Below are 23,402 nucleotides of genomic sequence, written 5' to 3'. Positions count from 1 at the left end.
TAAACAATCATTGTAAATTATAGATAAAAATAATGGTAGAGTTGATGTGTATTAATTCATTTATATGGAAAACCATTTCCTTTTGTGAAATCTGATAAGCCACAAGCTCCTAGTAGTCTGTGAGCTCCACAAGTACACATTTGCTTATCACCTTTATATCTATGGCAAATAACACATGAACTGATAAAAAGTGCACACTGAATAGGGTTTTAAACTAAAAGCAATCAAGTACAAATTGAGATTTTTATTGTAATGTTGAAATTGCGTTTATATTTGTGCAATTTGTCCTATTTTCAAACTGAAATGACTCCTTAACCCTAAATATCGCTGGTCAGATTTTTTGTTATTGCTGTTGTTCATTTTTGTTCGTTTGTTTCAGTATCTTTACTATCCCTGGAGTTCTACTTCTATGCTTCCTAAATGACTTTATCACTATCAATGACTGGTCTGGTGGACCATAAATACTTTGCACATAACTTATTATATTCTTTTCTATTTCCAGCTGTGACACCATTCGGGGTCATGTAATAATTATGTGGAGAAGCTCTAACACCTTGGCTTAAAAAGCAGCTTGAACCATCCAATTCCAGTAATTTTCACTCATGTATATTTTAGCCATTGACTCTTCATAGCCACAGCCTGTGAGTTAACGTATTTCTCCACCTCAGACAGATAAAATGCTAATATCACTTCCTGATGTAATCACACATCCCTTTCATTTCATACCTTTAGTTCATTAACAGTTGTTCTTTAACCTCCTCAAAATCTTCAGTTGTTGATAATTCCCTTTCTGCAAGGCCAAAGGCCTTCTTTTCCTGCCTTTATTCCTCTACTTGAGCATCATAGACAAAGATCATCAGAAATGCTCCATTACTTTGCACATTAGTTTTCACTCCTATTTTACCCAAAATACCTAATCCTAGAATTATCTACAATCAGTCCTCTCCTCTGGTATATCTAATCCTTGAAATTACTCAGCTTTGTGAGTAGGTGATATTCTAAATTGATATTTCTAACCTTAAATTGAACTTCAGTGAGGCATATCAATTATTTTTCTTGCCTGTTATCTATAATTCTTTCTTGTAACTTTCTCATAGTCTTAGCCAACCCCCTATTTCAACACTCAGAAAGTGGCTCTGCTTTCTATATTAAGAAATGTAAAACCTATATTAATATACTGAGAAGCAGCTCACCTATTCCCTTATCGGTATCACCCCCTGCCATAATTTCTTCCCTCCACGCTAAGTAAATAAGACTGCAACAGTTTTACTCTCAGTCCTATAGGCTCTCATCTCTTACATCTTGTTTTATAATGTAGCTCTCTACTAATGTCTTCTATGTTCCAGTCTTTATTTCTAATACTGGAAACTGCTTTTCAATTACTATACAGAAATACAAGAAAATAAAATTTCTGAATATTACATTCCACTCTGGCTATAGCTCAATTTCTTTTCTTTTCAGCTCCATTTCTGGTAAGAATTGTGATGGATCAGTCAATCTCTGTCTATCTGTCAACACACAATTATTGAAAACCTTCTTTATGTCAGGTTCTGTTCAATGCCTGGGGATACTAGGAAAAACAAGATAGACCCAGTCCTGTTTTTGTGGCACTTCAAGCTTCATTTTCTCACTTCCCATTCAGTCTTCAACCTACTGTAGTTGTGTTTCTACCCTTAACAACTCCACTGAATCAGCTTCATTCTTGACCTCTTCATCAACAAATCAACTAGACTTTTCAGCATTTATTTTCTTATCTATGTCTTCTGCATTTTATGTATTAACCTCACCTTATAACATTCTATTCTTTAAGTTTATATAACTAGAAACTTACATTGTGCTATTTCTGATTTTGACTTCTCAGTGCCTTAAATAAGCTCCTCTTTCTCAATCCACAACTTAAAATATGACATTCCTCAAGTTGCTGATACTATCTACACAACAGTTCTCTTTTCATAATTTTATAGCTTCAACTATTAATTTACATGAGATTCCTACACTGAAAACAGGATAATCGTCTACCCTTAGGTATCTTCAGATCATCTCAAATTCCAGATGCCTTCAAATAAACTCATTATATTTTCTCATCTTCTTGATCTTGATAGTGGCAGGAGGCAGACAAATCCCTAAGCAGACAGGGGAGGGTCTCCAGTGAAACCCTACCTTCAAACCAAAGACAGTTTAAAGCTTGAAAACCAACCTACAAGTCTCAGATACATCCATGGACCAGATGGAGAACTTCTTTTCCCATTTGGCATGCTTTTCTCTAATTGGTCCCCATCCTTTACCTATTTTACATTTACCTACCTTCTCTAATTGGTTTCTTTGCACTATAGTGCCTACTTTTGAGTGGAGCCTTTGATTTAGACTTTTTTGTATACTCACAAACTAATCAACACATATTCCTCCATTCTGAGCCCGTAAAAACCCTGGACTCATCCACACTGGGGGACAACCTGCCATCAGGTGGTGGGGACTTCTGGCCTTTGGGTTAGGGACTACCCACTTCGAGTCCCCTCTCCCCTGAGAGCTGTTCCATTGCTGAATAAAACTCTTCTCTGCCCTTTTTACCCTTCGATTGTCAGTATAACCTCATTCTTATTGGATGCAGGACAAGAACTTGGGAACTACTGAATGTAGTTACGAAAAAGGATGTAACACTGTGGGCCTCCACCATCCTCCAGTACCAGGCAGCAACCCAACGTGACAGGAAGCAGCGGCAGGCCTGGTCCATCCCCAGAGCCACAGGCTGGAGTGTGGCAGCAGGAAGAATAAGCTATAATAGAGGTGGGCTGGGGCACGCCCAACCCAGCTGCAGGCTAAGCTTGGATCCTGTGGCAAACATGAGATCCAGGCTAGAGCACAAGCCAAGAGCAGGCCCAGCAGGCTGAGAGGGCAGGACACCTTCTACAGCAAGCCCTGGCCTGAGCACTGGGTGGGGGCATCACCAGCTGCAGAGGCCTGTGGCTGACGAAGTGTCACCAAAAATATTCTGCATCAATATAATTTGGTGAAACATCCATTCTATTTATCAATAAATAGAATGTTTATTTTTATTTCTAATTATGACTTGTGTATTCCTTTTCTCTACACTTAGTGAAAATATCCTAGACTAAGAGCTATTTGAGTTGTCTCTTAACTGGGATAGTTTTGGCACCAGAATATCCTAGTTAAGATGTATTTGCTCACAATGGATATACTCTCTAAAAGTTTCAACAATTATACATTGCTCTTTGTCTAAGTATCCAATTTTAAGCATGGTAGAAAAGGCCTGCATTACCTACCCCACCTAACTATTTTCATCTCTATAATTTTATCTTACTTGACTCCTTGTCATTTTCTTTATTCTTCTTCAGTCTTTTACTTATTGCAGTTTTTAATATTCCGTATCTTATACCTCCAGTGAGTATCTGTATATACGCTTTTTGTGTGTGTTGGAAATGCCTTTGGTTCACTTAAAAAAAAAAAGTTTTGCCATATTAACACTTTTTTATCTCAGATATTTGGAGAAAAACATATTTTTGTGGAGATGATTTTAAGACCCCTATAATAGATAAAACACTCCTATTCTGTGCTCTTACAGCACCAAGTACATATATCTGTCATAAGATGTGTCACATTTTATCTGTATGATCAATATTTGTATTTCTCTCTGTTGTAATATGAATTACTTAAAGAATAAGATCATGTTTTATTCATGTTTATATTTCCAGGATCTAGAATACTTTCTCCTATATGTGACCAATGAGTATCCATTCTTCTATTCCAATTATAGAAATAAACAATCTTTGACACTTTGTTTAATGTTCTGATACTATAAAATATGTTGAGACACAAAATTAATCAAATATACTATATTTTAAATCACAGTTGGTATCAAATCTCATGAAGACATTTCTAAGAGCCATCTAAGAAAAACATAAAATACAAAGAATGACAGAGAGCTTGATATAAAATATAGTGATATGTAAATACAACATGCTGTCTCTTTCGGCATTCCTCTGAAGTCAAATGAAAATCAGATTAGACACTCTATGACATTTGAACATACCTTAGGGAAATGATGGCCTTCATCTATTGTGCATGGAAAAAAACCTTGACTTCATTCTGAACAAAACATAAGGCGATTTCTTTAACTATGTGGCAAAGTAAGCTCATACACTTTACTGCCTGAAGTAGTTATTATATTCTAACTAAATTAAATGACTTTTGAATTCTTTACCACTCTAAGATTCAGTGACTCTGTGGAGCCAAAGGTAACTTCTATCACTTACTGATAGTATGGATGTTATGAACATGAAATTACCAATTCAGAAGAAAATACTGTATCATTTAATTTTTAAATTTTATTTCAGGAAAAAGACTCAAGTAGGAAAGCATTAACAATTCTCTGTAACTAGAACATTTAAACAAGTTATATAGTTCTATTAACTCAAAAACTGACAAATGAATAATGTTAATAGTCTAGAAAATCCACCATAAAAATAATATCTTGAATTTAAAATTTCTGTCTGCAGTGAATTTTTGTGGCCAAGTTACAAAACACTCAATCTAGACCCTTATAATGGAAATGCAGAAAGAACTTTAAATATAAGGGCAAGAAGAGATACGGCTGTAATACAAAAGGAATCCTTTTCTAACAAAAGGTTGAATATATAAATCATTGTTATGAAAAATACTTTTCTTCTTTGTTATATTCAATCTGCAAATCATAAACTCATTCTTGCTAGCAAAAAGTGACTTGGATTTGATTTTAATGTTGATTTTTTTCATGCTTCCCCTCATTCTACATCTATTCTGACTCTTCCTTTCAATCATTTCCTTTGTGATTGCTTAGCTTCATGCTTCCTATATTTTGCTAGACTAAAATGTAATGTACTCAAGGTTTATATTGGCAGGCCCATGCAGCTAGTCAGCTCTGAAGCTAGCTTTCATGTCAAATGGGCAAGGCAGGGGAGGGTTTTAGAGGAGAGAAGGCAGGAGGCAGAAAATGGAGGCAGAGGGGGAAAAAACCCATTTATATTTCTGAAGTAGCTAATGTTCCTTGTTGCACAAGTTATTCTAGAAGAGAATACCCCTCTTCAGATAAGTACTAGCAGCTGTGCCTTCTGCAGTGCAAGATACCTGTTTCAAAACCTGCCACTTGGATTATTTTTAATGGTGTGATATCTGTCTCCTGTTTACTTATATTTTATAAAGTATCCTCAGTTCTGCTGGATTCATTAGCTCCCAATTACTCTGGATTTTTTTTCTTCTTTTGCTCACCTTGTGTTCTGCTGTCGACAAGTAACTAATGGGCTTTGGGGAGGCACCTTGTCAGAAAATCTTTTATATCTGAAGCTATTTAAGGGGGCCAAATTATTTGGTCATCATATTAGCCAATAAGGGGGGAAAGGATTCGATTTTCCTCTACAGTTTTATTTTAATATAAAAGATTCAGAATAAGAGCAAAAATACAATAAATGACTCTGTATGTACAGAGAGAAAAGATTTTATTTTTATTCCTCCCATTAAGAACATCCTTGAATTTCCAGGAATTGCCTGAGCAATAAAATATCAAATTCTACCTGTTTGTGTGAGCAGTAATTATATATTCTGGGTGACAGAAAGCACTCGGCAGGGCTCTGAGGAAGTCTGTTAGTCATTTCATCATTCTATGCAGCATTGATCTTGCTGACTGCACAGAGCACTAATAGAACAAGTTAATGGAGTTTATTCTGGCACAAATGCTGCCAGTTAAGAAAGATGATTGCCATGTATGGAAAACCAGGCTTTCTAACTTCTTCCTAAAGATATATGGAAATACTAAATCTGTTATCTGCCGTAGAGGGAATACATAAATATTGCCTTCCTAATAGAAGTACAGGTGGAGTTTATTATTACAAAATAGAAATTGCAAAAGTTTTTGGCAAACTATGGTTGCAGAATCTGTAGTGAAATACAGCTGCTTATTTTTAATTAATGAATTATACAATATCAACATTATAGTGTTTTCCCCTGAAAGTCAATCATCTTAAATAGAGAAATGAGAAACTTATATTTTATGAGCAGAATATAAACCGAATTGTACTGTTTAATAAGTAACTTGCAGCTTTGGATTGATGTTGATAAAGATATAAAAACCAAACGTTGTTTCCCAAGCTACAAAATTGCATGTTATTCATGCTAAAATATGAAGCTGATTATAAGATTCAATGGTAATCAGACTGAATTAATAGTAGCCCTGTAACAAACCTTCATTTTCTCAATAGTCCTGACAATTCAAGTAAATAAAAATTGAGAGGATGCACCAGTTCAGCAAATAAATTCAGCATCTTACTTAGTGCCTAAAATATTTCTCCAATTGATCAATAAAATTACCTAATTAAAATGTTCTTTTGTACACTTGAAGATTTTTGAAAGGATACAGATTCTTATTTATATGGTCTAAATATTAGATGAAGCTAATCAAGAACAAAAGAGATCCGTGGTTTTTGTCTTCAGTATAGAACAATGAGAGTAATTGTGATTTAGATGGTATATCACTGTTTTAACTTAACATTTTCCTCTGTAAGACTAGAGCTTTTGACTTTTTATTCCAGGATGCCAAAATCTAGAATTTAGCTCTTGTAGACTAGGTCTCAAGTTCACAAAATTTTTTAAGTGTCTGTTTTCTCCTATAGCAATTTTTAAATTTGTTTTACTCAAACTTATAATAGTTTTTTTTTTTTTGAAAAAATAAGTACAAAACCTAAAAATGTTTTTTCTCTTTTCCTATTATATAGATTCACTCTCTTACAGATGAAGTCTATATATTATAATACATGTATAACTTTAAAGATTTAAATGGAATTATTATACAATTTGTTGATGAAAATCCAGCTTTAGGTTTGGACCTATTTATGATTTGGAAGCAGTAATCATCTAAGAGAAGAAAGTAATTTTATGACCACAGTTTTGGTGTTTTCTAATAACATCATCCTTCAGCAAACTAATTTGTGGGCCATACTCCTCCTGTCTCCAACTCAGTATAGATTAAATTTTAGATTCATCAATTTAGAGACCAACATTTAAATAATTCATCTCTTAAATGAGGCATACATTAAAGATGATGATAATGGATTTGCATTTGGAGGATATCTAACTTGTTAATAAATCTAAAAAAATAAACGTCTCACTTCTGTTTCTGAATATGATAGAGTATTTCATCAGAATAATCATCCTAACTAAAATCAACCTTAAGTCTTTTATAAAGTTATTCTTTAAACAGCACTGGAAAGCAACAAAAACAGCAAGAGATTAAAGAAATAAAGGATCAAATCTTAGCATGAAAGGGAGTATACTGAAATGACTTTGACTTATCCATTGCTGATCTTCAGAAGGTATTGTCAAGTCCTATGTTAAATAGTATTAGAGGATGAGAAAGTAAGCAGAAAGCAATAGCTAAGAGACAAGAAAGAGATCAACAGGGCACTTACCAGTATCAGAAGTGGAAAGTAAATTTTGGAATTAAAGTTCAGACCCCTAAAATGCTATATCCTAAAAAGAGGGAAAAAATAATACAAGAGTATTTGCAAAAATTCAAACACAGTCTTAAATAATCTTCTTACCTAATTTTATTAATATGACACTTCTCTACTACTTCTTAGAAATCACGTCCTCTATGAAGCAAAGTGACATCAAAGTACTTCAAAACAGATTTTAATAAATAATGTCTGAACATCAATTAAATATAAATAGGCATACCAAGAAACAGGAATAAATGACTGAAAACCTAGTGAAAAAAAGAGGTTTAAAAGACTGAAACACAGATGCTCATGATATTGAATATATCAGATATATATTTTGAAAAAAATGCTTAATAAGTATAGGAAAATAAATTAAATGGGGAGAATTTTATCAAAAAATTTACCAAATATTTGAAATTTATGGAAAATAATTAGATGGAAATTCTAAAATTGAAAATATATAATAACAAATCAAGTAAAATGGATTTAAAAGATTTTACTTCTTTATTTCAACTATAATATAGGAAATTTTAGTTATGTTTTTTAGGAAGAAAGCATATGTTAGAGAGGAAAGGATTATTGAATCAGTAGATAGAGCAGTAGCTAATATGCAGCATATTCATTGAGATGAACCGAGAACATGATAATAATGGTGTATTATGGTTTGTGTAATGAAAGTGCTGAGGGAAAAAAAAGAGAGAGAAATCAGGAAAATCTTCAGAAGATATAAGATAATAACTTTTAAAATTGGTGGAAAGACAGAAATTTACAGATGCTTGCAAATCTGAAAAGCTTTAAATGGAAGAAAACTGAAGACAGAAAGAAAATCTTGAAAGCAGCCAGATGAAAAATGAAAAGAAAAAAAAAAAAAAAGACACAGTGCCTTTAAAGGAGCAATAGTAACACTAGCATCTGACGTTTCCACAGAAATAATATTAAACAAAAGAAAACTGAATGACATTTTTAGAGTACCTACATTAAAATATTGCCAATACCCAGAAATCAATAGCCAGCTAAAATATGCTTTTAAAACGTGTGTGGAAAGAAACAAAAATAACTTCAGAAGAAGAAAAAACCTTGACAAAACTCGTTATCAAATTTTTCCTAAGAGTAATCTTAAAATATTGCTTTAGGTATAAGATGGAAGCACAATAAGAAAGAAAAAAAAAGAGCACATACCAGAATTAATGTATTTTTAAATGTAAAAAATGATCAGCTGTATAAAACAATAGTTATATGTAGGGGATTTATATTATGTGCAAAATTAAAATACATCATAATCAAAACACAAAATGTGGGTAAACATCAAATGGAGACAGTGTTCTAAGCTATTTTCATTACATGAGAAATTGTAGAACTAATAACAGACTTAAAAACTAGGAAATACAAGTCTTTAATGTAGCTGAAACAATGATAATGTAAAACAGTCTACTAATGGGGAATATATCGTAATACAATATACTTGATGAATTTCTCCCTCTACCATATAGTGTAACCTACCAGGTTTGTCTTACAGACATAAACAGCTAGAAAATTGGAAAATCTGTATGAAATCACTGTATCTAACATTAGAAAAAGGCAATATAAAACTGCAATCCCTGAGAGAAGGCAGATTAATGGCATATGCCCTAGAGATCCTATTGCTTTCTCCCTGTAGGAAGTTTCTATAACACAGCTCAGAAAAAAAGGAACTCAAGTATAGCCGAGTGGTTTCACTGAGATGCAAGATTGGATGTGGCAAAACTGAGGTGTCTGGAATTTGGGGGCTGAGTACCCAAACTGATGGAACTATGCAAAGAAAGAGCTCTAGAACCATGTGTAAGTCTCCTTGAAATTTTGACTGAAGAATAAATCTGACTTATACCAATTAAGACCCCTTGAGGCCAGCCGAAGAACAACTGGCAGGTAACAAAACAACAATCTATAAACTGAATAATTACCAGATAGAGAAACATGTGAGTCCTGACTAGCCAGAGAGGAGAGACTTCATTAAACACCTAAAGCATTCAATAGAGACCACAGAAAGACTACAACTTATAAGCAGGGATAACCTATATCTAGATAAGAGAATACACCAGAGCCAGTCTAACAAAGGTTATAAAACAAGCCTCAAAATAATCAGGAAAATCCACAAGATACTTAACTGTCTTCCAAAGATGACAAAGAATCAAAAACACAAATCACAATGTTCAGCCCCAAACAACTATTAATAGACATGTACAGAAGTCAAAAAATGTAACCAGCTACCAGGAGACATATCAGTAAATAAAAATATACCCAGAAATGATGAAATCAGCAGATAAGCACATTGAAGCAGATATTATGAATGTATTAAAAATCTTAAAAAGAGCATGGAAACAGTGAAGATAAAATTGGAAATACAAAAAAAAAAAAACACTTGAATATAGAGATTTAAAAAGTAAAGGATTTGATAATAGTGGGATTTATGCAAAATGGACCCTGCAGATAAAAGATCAGTGAACTTCAAAGCATACCCATAGACACTCTTTGAACTCAGGCCCAAGAAGAAAGAAGGCTAAAAATAAATGGAGACTCAGTGGTCTGTAGAACCCAAAAGGAATGGGTATGTTTGTGAAAAATATGTTAAGAAATGATAAAGAAGATATTTCAGATTTGATGCAACTTGTTACTATAGATCTAAAGGATTCAGCTATATTTAAGGAAGTTAAATACCAAGGAAACCATGCCAAATCATATCATATAAAGATATTTTGAAAACCAAAAATAATTAGAAATGTTAAAAACACCTAGAAAATGAAAAAGATGCATTGCAGACAGGAGAACAAAGGTAAATTCAGCACTGACACCTCTTCAGAAAGAATGTGTGTCACTTCTTTAGATTCTATGTATGAGTGAGATCATGTGGTACTTGTGTTTCTATGATTTTGTAGAAGTAGCGAGTAAAATGATGGGGTGGTGGTGAGGGGTGGTATTTGAGAGATGTTGGGCAAGGATACATAATTTCCATTATATAGGAAGAATATGTTCAAGAGATCTATTGTAAAACATGGTGACTATAGTTAACAATATATTGTATTCTTGAAAATGCTAGGAGAGTGGATGCTCACCAAAAATGATAACTCTGTGTACAATGCATGTGTTCATTAGATAGATGATGTCATTCTACAACGCACATATACTTCAGAACAAAATGGTGTACATGGTGAATTGTATGCATTCACCATGTATACGATTTTGTTCTGAAGTATATGTGCGTTGTGGAATGACATACATACAAAAAAATTTTTGTAAAAAAAAAGGAAATAATGTGTGTCACTAAGCAATGAAATGACACCTTGATAAGCTGAAAGAGAAAATCAACTTATAATTTTACATCAGGAAAAATATCGTATCAAGAGAAACATTATTTACATTAAAAAGCATGGAAAACAAAGGCAAGTCATTGGTATCTTCACATACACATAAATTGAAAAAATTCACCATGAGAAAACTTGCACAAGAAATGTAAAAGGAAATTCAAGTAAAACACACATTTGCAGGTGCACACACACACACACACATAAACATAGACTCGGACCTATACAAAGGATAAAAAGTATACAGATGACAAATGTGTGCATTTTAATAATAGCACACCTAAAATAAAAATTACAGTGATGTATTACAGAGTTTACATTATAAGTAATTCTGAAAATCTAAAATAATAGCACAAAAATGGATGTGTGAGTGTTCACTGAGATTCTTACGCAAAAATGTATAATGTCTTTTGAAGATAGATTTGAATATATTAGAAATGCATAATTTAGAAAACAGTATAAACAACTAAAAATTAAGCAAAAATAGTGATTAACAGACGAGATAAAATAGAATATTACAATTCTAAATCCAAATACAAAGTAGAACAAAAGAAACAAAAATTAGTTGAAACAAGTAGAAAATAAATAGCCAGATTGTTGACAGAAAACTAACCTTCTTTGTTAACTTATTCATTTAAAATAAATGAATTAAATACATCAATTGAAGCTGAAATTGTCAGAGTAGATTTAAAAAAAATCAACTATAAGCTTTTTTCAATAAATTAACATTAAATAAAAAACGGAGAGAGGTACAAATAAATACATAGAGAAAAGTATAAAAGGCCAATACAAAGAAAACTGGTACAGCTATATTAACATCAGGCAACACATTTTTTATTAAAAACAAAAACCAGGCCGAGTGTAGTAACTCACACCTATAATCCCAGCACTTTGGGAGGCCAAGATGCCCTATCAATTAAGGTCAGGAGTTCAAGACCAGCCTGGCCAACATGGTGAAACCCTGTCTCTACTAAAAATAAAAAAATTAGCTGGGCATGGTAGCTCAAGCCTGTGTAGTCCCAGCTACTTGGGAGGCTGAGGCAGGAGAATCACTTGAACCCGGGAGGCAAAGGTTGCAGTGACCTGAGATCATGCCATTGCACTCCAGCCTGGGTAACACAATGAGACCCAATCTCAAAAGAAAACAAACAAAAAACACACTTGGGCACAATGCATAATAGTTACAGTCGATAGTCCTTTTCTCATAAAGACACATGGTCCTTTTATTGTTTGTTCTTTAGCTGAGTGAGGTAGGATTGACAAAAACTGTACATATTTAATGTGTACAACTTGATGTTTTGATATGAATATACCTTGCAATATGATCACCACAATCAAACTAGTTAAAGTATGTATCACCTCACATAGTTACCATTCTCTATATGTGATAAGAACACTTGAGAGCTACCCTTTTAGCAAATGTCAACTGTGCAAATTTCATATTGTTAACCATAGTCACATGCTGTACATTCGATCTCTAGAACTTAATCATCTTGCACAACTGAAACTTTGTACCCTTTGACCAACAGCTCCCCGTTTTCTGCTTCCTCTAACCTTGGGAAGCCACCAGTCTACACTGTACTTCTCTGAGTTTGACTATTTTAGATTTCACATATACACAAGGCTATGGGGTATTTGTCTTTATGTCCCTGGTTTGTTTCACTTATCATAATGCCTTTCAGGTTCGTCTACCTTGTGCCAAACGGCATAATTTCCCAAACATACAGTTCCATATGTGCCTGTAAATAACAACACAGCTTTGAAACACATGAAGCAAAATGTGAAAGCAAAGATGAGAAATAGACCACAAATATAGTTAGAGATTTCAACACTTCTCTTGGAGTAATTGAAAGAACAAATAACCAGAAAATCAATAATGACATAAGACACTCAGACAAGACTGCCATTTAAGTTGATCTCATTGATATTTATGGAATACTACTTCTTCTAAGTGTGAAATACACAATTGTTTTCAACTGCACATGAACTATTTACTAATCAAGCCTGAATTTAGGACCATACAAAATAGAAATCAAACACTATGTTTTTAAATAACCTGTGAATCCAAGAAGAAATTACAAGATAAATTATAAAATATTTTACACAAAAATGATATTTAAAGTGCTAGACATTGAAATTTGTAGGAAGCAGCCAGGAAGACCAAGGATGTAAATACAGAGCTTGAGATGCTTACAATAGAAAAGAAGAAAGTTCAAAAATCAGAAAACCCCAAAGCTCAAAGGCTTAAAACAGCATAAATTAAAGCCAAAATAAGTAGAAAGAAGGGAATGAGAAAAATAACGGCAGACATATATAAAATAGATAAATATAGCAGAATAGTTGAAATCAATATATTCCATAACTTAGAGAACATGTGATTGTTTTGAAATCCAATACTACCAAATCTACAACACAAAGACAAAAGTCTAACTGAATTCATAATTAATTCCCCTCAAGCAAAACTCCAGAAGCATATGACTTCATTGGTGAATTCTATTAAAAATGTAAAGTCGAAATAATTCTAATTTAACACAAACTCCTCCAAAAACATGCAATGAGTGAATATATCCAAACTCACTTTAGAGAGCCAAGATTTTCTCCATACTGAAACCTAGCAAAGAAATAACAAGATAAAGGAAATGGACCTGAAAAAGAAGGAAAAATTACAGAATATCTATTATGAACATGGGTGTAAAAATTCTTCAAATACTAGCAAATCATATCCAACTCAGCACATATAAAATGACAGTCTATTAACATATACAGGGATTTGTATCATATTTAATTATGTGAAGACTGATCAATGTAATTCATAAAATTATCAGAATATAGGAAAATATATATGATAATCTCAGGAGATGCAGAAAAATCATTGACAGAATACAAAAGTCATTCACAAAATTGTCTTAGCAGAGTAGGAATACATAGGATGTTCTTCAACCTGATGAAGAACAACTATAAAAACACCTTTACTAAGGCACTCCTTAATTTGAAATACTGAATGTCTACTCTTTAAAAATGAGACTATAATGAATGTGTCTATTTTCACTGCTTCTGTTCAACAACATGCTGTAATTCCTGGACAGTTCAATGAGATAACAACAACAACAAAGCATAGAGATTTGAAAGCAAGAATTAACATTTTCTTTACTTGAGAATGACGGTACGGTGTATTCACAAAATATTTAAAAATTATAAGGAGAAAGTCCAGAGGTGGTGGCTCATGCCTGTAATCTCAACCCTTTGGTACGCTGAGGCAGGAAGATTGCTTGAGCCCGAGTTTAAGACCAGCCTGGGTGACAAAGTGAGATCTTGTCTCTACAAAAAAATTTAAAAATCAGCCAAGTGTGGTGGGTGCCTGTAGTCCTAACTATTCGGTAGGAAATAGATGGGAGGATCATGAACCCAGGAGGTCAGGTAGAGGCTGCAGCGAGCTGTGATTGTACCATTGCATACCAGCCTCAGCAACCCTGCATCTAAAAAGTACTACTACTACTACTATCTAATAATAATAATAATAATAATGATAATGATAATTAGAATAAGAAATACAACTAATAAGGAACAACTTTAAAAACATATAATACAAGATCTACATATAAATCCATAGCATTTATTACATATTTGGAAAATGAAAGAAAGAAAATTTGGAAAATAAAATTTTAAAAATATAGCAAAATATAAAATATAAAAGGATAAATGTAGTTTATAGAAATCCATACACATAAGCTATACAATAATGTTGAGAGAACTTTTAAAAGATCTGAATCAATAGAAAAACTATGTTCTAGACTGAAAATCTCAGTATTGTCATAGGATCAATCAAATTTCAGAAGGGATTCTTCACATTATTTGACACGTTGTTAGTCAAAATTACATTAAAAATAAAATTATTTAAAGTAAACAAATAATTTTTAAAAGCAAATTAGAGAACACTACACTGCATAGTTTTAAGATTTACTGTATAGTTACAATAATCAAAAAAGTGAACAGTTGGCATAAGGACAAAATTGTAGGGTAATGGAACAGAAAAATTTGCCCAGAAATAGACTCTTCCTTATATAGAATAGAGTATACAGAAATATAGGCCAGGTGGGGTGGCTCAGGCCTGTAATCCCAGAACTATGGGAGACCAAGGAAGATGGCTCACCTGAGGTCAGGAGTTTGAGACCAACCTGGCCAACATGGCAAAACCCTGTCTCTACTAAAAATACAAAAATTAGCCGGGAGTGGTGGCAGGTGCCTGTAATCCTGGCTGCTCAGGAGGCTGAGGCAGGAGAATCACTTAACCTGGGAGGTAGAGGTTGCAGTGAGTTGAGATTGTGCCACTATACTTCAGCCTGGGCAATAGAGGGGGACTCTGCCTCAAAAAAGAAAAAAAAAAAAAAAGAATATACACATACATAAATAATTGTATATATTAATGACTATATATAGAAAGACATACTCAAACACATATATAAAGACCTCACAAAAAACAAATAATCAGTAAGAAAAAGTTAATACTCAACATATTAAAAGACTTTATTAATGAAAAAGTAATTCATAAAATTGTGAAAATTATATAGTTACATAATATATACCCTATGTTATATTGTGTGTGTGTGTGTGTGTGTGTGTGTGTGTGTGTATAAACATTTTTTAAAGAGAGTTATTTCACCTGATTTTCTAGCTTCAGAGAAGAGAGCTGATCATCCAATCAGTACCAGTTCTGTTCCAGAGTTAGCATTGCTTGTACTGGCCATTGTTTTGTTATTGCTGGAGGTGAACTGCAGCAACAGAACCCATTCTTTCTTTCAGTTTGGACTCAAATATGTCAGCACACTTAGTTATTTGTCAGCATATCACTGGAATTGATTGGAAACATTTTATGAAATAAAGCAAAACTTCTTGGTTGTGGGTAACCATTTGTAATTAAGTACAGTAATATAAAGTAATAGTTGGGAGAAATATATATTACACACCTAACAAAGGGCTTATTTTTAGAATATATAAACATCTTATAGATCTCAATATTAAAATGATAAACTAAACAATAAAATGGGTAAATTTTTTAAAAATCTTAATTAGCAAGTAACAGTTGTTCATATATTTATGGTGCACAACATGATATTCTGATGTACATATACATTGAGAAATGGCTAAATCATGCCATTTAATATATGCATTTCTTTACATACTTAGGATTTTTGTGTGTGGTAAGAACACGTAAAATCTACTCTGCTTGCAGTTTTCAAGTATACAATATATATTTTTTTAACTCTAGTCACCATAAAGTATGACAGATCTCTTGAAGTTATTTCTTTTAACTGAAGTTTTCTGCTCTTTGACAAATATCTCCCCACACACCCCATCCCAAGCCTCTGGTGAACATCATTGCATCTCTGTTCCTGTGAGTTCATCAGGGTGCAGGTATCTCTTGTACTGATTTTATTTCCTTTGCATATATAGCTAGTAGTGAGATTGGTGGATCATATGGTAATTCTATTTTTAATGTTTTGGGGAATCTCCAAATTGTTTTCCATAGTGACCAAACTAATTTACATTCCCAACAACAGTGTACAAAGGGTTCCCTTTTCTCCACATCCTGACAAAATTTTATCATTTGCCTTTTTGTTAATGGTCATTCTAACAGGTGAGAGGTGATATTTCATTGTGATTTCAACTTGCAGTTCCCTGATTGCTAGTAATGTAGAACTTTTTTTTCATAAACTTGTTTATTTGTATGTTTTATTTTGAGAAATGTCAAGTTCTTTGCTCAATTGTTATTTGGATATTTGTTCTCTTACTATTGATTTGTTTTGAGTTTCTTATATACTTTGGATACGAATCCCTTATTAGATACATGTTTTGCAAATATATTCTTCCATTCCATAGATTGTCCCTTTTATTTGTTGTTTTCTTTGCTATGTAGAAGCTTTTTAGATGGGTGTAATACAAAATAGGTAAAAATTTAAACATCTGGTTCAAAAATAATAGAAAAAATATTTAGAAGGAGATTTTTTTAGAAACTGATATGTGATAAATCAAAAATGAATGTCAAAGGTTACTAAAAACAAGAAGATACATAAATGCCAAATATGTTTCTAATAATATAGATTAAAATACATAAAGTAAATAAAATAAATCAAATGAAACACTGACAAACTTACAATCATAATCTGTCGAAGAAAATAAAAATCACAGTGAAAATTAGAAAAATATTTTGAACTGATTAATAGAAATTATCAAAACTTGTGGAATAAAACAAATTCATACTTAAATAGTATAGCTTTAAATGTATATGTTAGAAAAGAAAAATTATAAAAGTAATATCCAACATAAGAATCCATTACATTATAAAAATAATTAAAAATAGGAAATATATAAAATAAAAAAGAAATAGACTATAGACACCAGAAAATTTTAGAAAGCAGAATTTTTTAAAAAGATGTAAAAAAGTAATAAACTACTAGCAAAATTTACAAATATTGAAGGTAACAAATTACTAGAAATAGGAAAAAAAGAAGACCACTACAGATCTTACAGCATTCAAATATTTTAAGAGATTATAAAAGCATCCTCTAATAAATATAAAAATTTTTTAAATGGCATAACTCTTCAAAAGGAAACTTACCAATTTCAATCAGAAATAGACAAATGTCTTACTCTAGACATATTAAATATATTTATGTAAATAAAATATTCTACAAATTGGTGAATTATTTCAAATATTTGAGGGAATAAAGAAAAAGTATATACAAAAATTTCAATAGATTTCAAAAAAGCATTTGACAAAATTCAACCCATGTTTTAAATAAAAAATACAAAAACTCTCACCAAACTAATAATTGAAGACAATTTTCTCATCCTTACAAATGGTATAATATGCCTGAAGCCAACTTCATATTTAATTTTGAAATACTTGAAGATTTTCCCTAGCTATCAGTAATGGATTAGGGTTGTAGTCTATTACCACTGTTAAACATTCTACTATTAGCCAGTAAATTAAGGTAAATAAAAGAAACAACACTATGAAAATTGGCAGTGCAGAGAAATAATTGTTATTGTTCATAAACAATATGAATTTAACAAAGTACAGACATAATCTACAGAAAAATCATTAGATTAAGTGTGAGGTTGTTGGAATCAAAGACAATAAAAATTAACATTTTAAAATGTTAACACATACTGTAGTGTGTGAAGATTACTAAAATAGTGTGGTGTTGGCAGAAGATTAGACCAATAGACCAATGGAAAAGAATCATTTGTACAGAAATTCTCAGTCATGTACAGTCATCTGAATTGTGATCAGGGTGACACAGCTGTATGTATAGTGGATAAAGCACCATTTAATGAATGCTGTTGTGATAACTAACTGGATATCTCCATGGGAATAAAAGAAAAACAAGAAAATTGAAAAAAAATAAACATTGACTCTACAAATATGTCTATCACAGATGGATTGTAAACCAAAACTAGAAAGTTAAAACAATAAAGCTTCCATAGAACATTAGAATGGATCTTTGTTACCTTAAGATATTAAAGATTTATTAACTATGACCAAAAGCACTAATAATAAAAGACTTACACATTAGACTGTATTAAAAATAAACCATTGGTTCATAGTTTCTCCTGGAAGAGCGAAAAAGAAAACCAGAGTGGCAGAGTAGATGTATAATATGTATATTCAATAAAATACTTCTATTAAGAATATATAAATAATTCTGAACATCAATAATAATACAGTCCAATTAAAAATACCAAAAAAAAAAAAAACCTTAAAAATCAATTCGCATGAGAGGCTGTCCAAATTGTCAATAAACCTTTGAAATTCAGAATAATATTAAACTAAACACACACTGGAATAACTAAAATTTAAAACATAAAAAAGGAAAATCCTGACAATTCTTAGGATTGAAGAGGATATGGTACGACAAAAACACTCCCACATGGCTGGCGGAGGTGTCAATTGCTATAATAAATTGCCTTTATAAATAGAATACTGTACTGAAGATTATTCATTTATACATGCCTTTGAAGAAGCAGGGAAGAGTCAGAAGATAGGGAATAAAAACCACCAAGGGTTCACTACACTAACAACATTTTGGTGTCAGAGGTATCGTGGATATTCTACAATATAATAACATATCTTGACTTCAGAAAATCTATGACCTAGCAGGGAATTAAGAAAAGATAGGATAGTTTTTCCTTGAACATATTCTCACACCATAAATTCACTGCCATTTTATGCTTCACTAAAGTTTTATCTCTCACTTAATAAGAACTTAGGCAATGGCTGAAGTATTTTTGAAGTATGTTTTATAGGTTTCTTTTCTTCCTGGAAATCATGGTATTAGGCAACAAAATAAATATGCAGACTTTACCTTTTGCATATTTTTAAATAGGATTACCTCACTTTGATAGAAAGATGCCAGAAATACCCAGGTACATTCTAGAAAATTAATAGAATTAGCTGCATTTAATAGTGTGTTAATAAGAGGCCGAGGAAGAAATTGCTTGGAACATTAAACATCTATTAATAACTATTAATCTGATGGCTATCATTTTGTAGACTAGAGAACATAAAAAGAAATTTTCTAATATGAATACTTTATGTTCTTTGCATTCTCTACACACATGATGGTAAGAGGACAAAAAATGTTCATAGGATTCTGCATGCCAGGTTATTGCTATCATTTCTAGAGTATCCAGGGATCACACGGTAACCAAGAGTAAAAATAGCATTGATTCCTATCACCAATATATTATAAGAAAAGAAAAATATGAAAACCATGTAGAGAAGTTGATGCTGAACCTTAACTGAATCTGACAAACTTGCTAAATGATTCATTTTGGATACCTACCTAACTGCAGGCAATTCAAATGTGTGCTTAACAAAATTATAAATTACAATATATCATCAGCTTTTGCTGTTGCTTGAACGTGGTCTAATCTTAAAGGTTAATATTTCAAACTCCAAGAAACTGTCACCTGTGAATATCACTTAATCTAGAATTTCATTTCTTTTCCATTTATTTAAAATAGCTTTTCTTACCTGAGATCATCTAAATTAAGAAAATAAAACAAGAAGATAAGAAATTCCAGAATGGAAGCTAATGCACTGCAATGATGACAGTTTTAGGATTGCTGAGTGTATTTGGATGAGTTAAATATTAATAATAAATCTGTTATTATAATTGATTATTATCAAAAACAACATTTGAATACTGGTATTGATTTTAAAATCATGAGTGAGAAAGAGGAAAATTTTACATAGGTACTTCCTAAGTCTTATTTTTACATAGTACTAGATATATGCTCTACAATATGTTTCCTAGGATGGGATTAGAGGAGCAAAAGATAATAAATTCTCAACCACATTGAGTGTGAAGAAGCTATACTGCTTTGCCAGGAAGTTTTAAAAGAATATCACTAAATGTCATTTACGTACTTTTCTCTTAGATAAAAATAGTACACTGATGATAACAAAGAAAAACTTCAGGGTTGAAAAGTAAGAATATTCAATCTGCTATATGTACTTACTATCTTACTGTATTTAAATAAAATTTATCCTATTTTATTTAAATAAAATTTATTAAAATTCAGATACAATTTATTTATTTAAATAAAGTTTATTCCTGTTAAAGGAAAAAAGAGGCGAAACAGTAGAGTGAGAAAATTTCATGTTCCAAATTTCAGAAAGGGATTTTCCTTTTTTTTCTTTTTGGAACTGGTATTTTTATGGTGAAATCAATTTCTTACAAAAAAAACCTAACGATCTTGTATGGAGATGACTTTCAGGTGGTGTAAATAGCACTCTACATGATGGCCACTGCCAAGGGGACTTTTTGTCTCTTTTAAAAGTGGCTATCACTCACCAACAGGACCAGGCTTCATCCATCAAGGAAATGGATTGGCCTTCTTTATTTTCACAGTTGAATATTTTAAGAAGTTAATTTATCCGCATATGAAAAAACCACATCATCCTGAATAACCCAGAATAAATGTCACATTTTGTTCTAACCAAAAATATTAAAGTTTTCTTATGATATTATAGTAATATTGACTATAATTTTTAATGTCACTTTATGCTTGAAGAGAAGTGACCATCCACTTCTAACATATTACAACCCTCAATTATTTTTTTCCTTAGCTTAAATGACCTTAAATATTTTAACATGAAAAGCATGTAAATGGCTACCTAATCTCAAAACAAAAGTAAATATACATTTTTAAATACTTTATAGATCCACCATTTTGAAACAGGAGACAAATTCACTCCTAGTGACTCTGCTATATGTCAGACTTTGTATTGCTATGGTTAATACAATTGCTTTGAGTTTGCAAGGTTATTACTTTTGCTCACTATAGAGCTGCAGTAAAACTTGGTTTCACCACCCATGATTTTTTTTTTTTTAGATGGGATCTTGCTCTGTCTCCTAGGCTGGAGTGCAATGGCACAATCTAGGCTCACTGCAACTTCCACCTCCCGGGTTCAAGCGATTCTCCTGCCTTGGCCTTCCAAGTAGTAGCTGGGATTAAAGGTGCCTGCCACCATGCCCAGCTAATTTTTATATTTTTTTAGTAGAGACGGGATTTTGCTATGTTGGCCAGGTTGGTCACGAACTCCTGACCTCAGGAGATCCTCCTGCCTCAGCCTCCCAAAGTGCTGGGATTATAGGGTTGAGCCACCACGCCTGGCCCCACACATGATTTATTATTTTATCTAGTCTATTAATGATTCTGAAGGAAATCACATCTCAATTTATGCATGTGATGCAAAGTAATGTCACTACAAGTTTGCTAAAGTTACTCTCCAGTTATTTTCCCTTTTATTGTCAATTTAGTACAGAGAAGAAGGAAGCTCTCTTTTAAGGAGAGAAGCACAGTAAACTATTTTCTAGGATTTATATTTTTCCTTAAATGCATCTGCAAAAAATTATTCCTAAGGAAGTAACTACCTTACTTTTAACTAAAATGAAGAACTTAGTATCAGTTATTGTGATTGAGGGAAAGGGCTTAATAGATAAAAGCAAAATAGAGGAACATGTTTAACATACATAAAGGATGTAAGATTTAAACTATATGAAGACAACTGCACAGATAAGGAGGCCCAGCGGTCTTCTCCCCACCACAGGAGCAAACATCCTTTCATTGTGTAAAGTCCTAACAAATGTGCTTTACTTCTGGTAGCTGTCTAGGGTGAGGGCCAGGTGTGGACCATCATACTTTTCATTTTAAGTCTTCTAAAGGGAAGAAAGATATTTTTAATCCTCTGTGGGCATTCCCAGCTCTTTTGTGAAGACTGCAATATTTGTAAGCTATCTGGTAGACTTTTGTGTATTGCTGCCAGGCATAAAGCATGAGTCTGCTATAAAAATGGACAGGACTCTTGCCCTGACACGATTCACATCCCTTGTCTTTTGGATTTATCAGGTAGCAGTCCAGTAACTGCACATTGCTGAGAAAGTACAGTGACTTCTTTTGCCAGATGGTATTTCTAGGCATCTCTAAATTCTGACTAGTCCAGGTCAAATGGAGTTTCAGAACTTCCCAAAGATTTACTTCCGTACCTATTTTCAGACACCTTTAACTCCTAGTAATGTGGCTATTTCTTCAACATAAAATCTCAGAAAGAGCTGAGCAGAACCCGTGGCAGCTTAGCAACGGCTCTGCTGGCAGACTGTAACTAGACTATCCTCACACAGGGCAGGGCATCTATGAAAAAAGGCAGCAGCACATCAGGAACTTATAAATAAAGCCCGACCTTCCTAGGACAGAACACCTGGGAAAAGAAGCAGTTATAAGTTCCGCTGCAGCAGACTTAAACATACCTGCCCAGCAGCTCTGCACAGAACAACGGAGCTCCCAGCACAGCACCTGAGCTCCTATAAGGGACAGATTGTCTCCTCAAGCAGCTCCCCAACCCCCATATACCCAAAAAGACACCTCATAAAGGAGACTTCAGGCTGACATCAGGCGGGTACCCTTCTGGGATGAAAATAACAGAAGAAAAATTTGGCAGCAACCCTTACTGTTCTGCAGCCACCACAGGTGATCCCCAAGCAAGCAGGGTCTGGAGTGGAGCTCCAGCAGTCCTACAGCAGAGGGGTCTGAATGTTAAAAAGAAAACAAAGAAACAGAAATAAATAGCTTCAACATCAACAAAAAGGACAACCACTCAGAGACCCCATCCAAAAGTCACCAACTACAAAGACCACAGGTAGATAAAGCCATGAAATGGGAAGAAGCCAGCACAAAAAGGATGAAAATACCAAAAACCAGAATGCCTCTCCTCCTCCAAGGGATCACAACTCCTCACCAGCTACAGAACAAAGCTGGATGAAGAATGAATTTGATGAATTAACAGAAACAAGCTTCAGAATGTGGGTAATAACAAACTTCTCAAGCCAAAAGAACATGTGCTAACCCAATGCAAAGAAACTAAGAACCTTGAAAAAAAGTTAGATGAAATGCTAACTAGAATAAATAGCTTAGAGAAGAATAAAAATGACTTGATGGAGCACAAGAACTTCGTGAAGCATAAACAGTTTTCAATAGCCGAATCAACCAAGCAGAAGAAAGGATATCAGAGATT

This window comes from Sapajus apella, unplaced genomic scaffold, assembly GCF_009761245.1.
Source record: "Sapajus apella isolate SASKATOON/1434 unplaced genomic scaffold, GSC_monkey_1.0 scaffold9, whole genome shotgun sequence".
In the NCBI taxonomy this organism is placed as follows: domain Eukaryota; kingdom Metazoa; phylum Chordata; class Mammalia; order Primates; family Cebidae; genus Sapajus; species Sapajus apella.
This window is presented reverse-complemented; position numbering follows the sequence as displayed.